The following is a 769-nucleotide window of genomic DNA, read 5'->3' as shown; positions in this document are numbered from 1 at the left end:
TACATTGCCCCTCTTTGTTGAAAAGGTGCACTCTATTTTACCAAATTATAGAAATTCTAGTAATAAACCAAAAAAATCTGAAAATTATGGCTTGTACTGAGGAAGTATTTTCATTTCTCTGTTTTATTTCTGGTGGGGAATGGACAGTTCCTAAAATATTATTATTTGTCACCCCAATCTAAAAATCACCTTTCTTCCTCTTCATACATAAAGACGACTATACATAAATACATAAAATATTATATATTAGGGAGGATTCGAGAAAATTCCAGTTGATCATTTTGACATGCTTGAAAGCTGGAGCAAACATCCTATTTCCTTTGACCACTCTCCTGGGCACTAAAGGTTTGGTTTTGATTGGGGGTGGAGAGTAGGGGGAACGTTCGGTCAAACATCTGTTAACTAATTAGCGATGTGTTTATTAGTGAAAGCTGAAACTACTTTTTGACGTTACCGGCGAAGAAAATAACAGAGAAAGATACTTCTAGAAGTTGTTATAACTAAGTCCCTATGTGGAGAGAGACAGCTAGCTACACGTGGGAAAACTCATTATCAAGAGAGTCGTCTTTCCCTAGTTCTTACTAATGGCACCGAGACTTGTGTGAGATGCATGGGTTTCTTGGTCGTCCCCGCGACAACCACAGGCAGGGACGTCCCTTGCCGGCAGCAGGAGGAGCGCCTGGAGGGGCAGGTGTGCGCAGTCTGTCGTCTGCATCTGCGCAGTCCACCGGGCCCGTGTAGTGAGAGAGGCCCGGATGGAGGAGGCGGA

The sequence above is a fragment of the Camelus bactrianus genome, chromosome 21, assembly GCF_048773025.1.
Source record: "Camelus bactrianus isolate YW-2024 breed Bactrian camel chromosome 21, ASM4877302v1, whole genome shotgun sequence".
Lineage (NCBI taxonomy): Eukaryota > Metazoa > Chordata > Mammalia > Artiodactyla > Camelidae > Camelus > Camelus bactrianus.
This window is presented reverse-complemented; position numbering follows the sequence as displayed.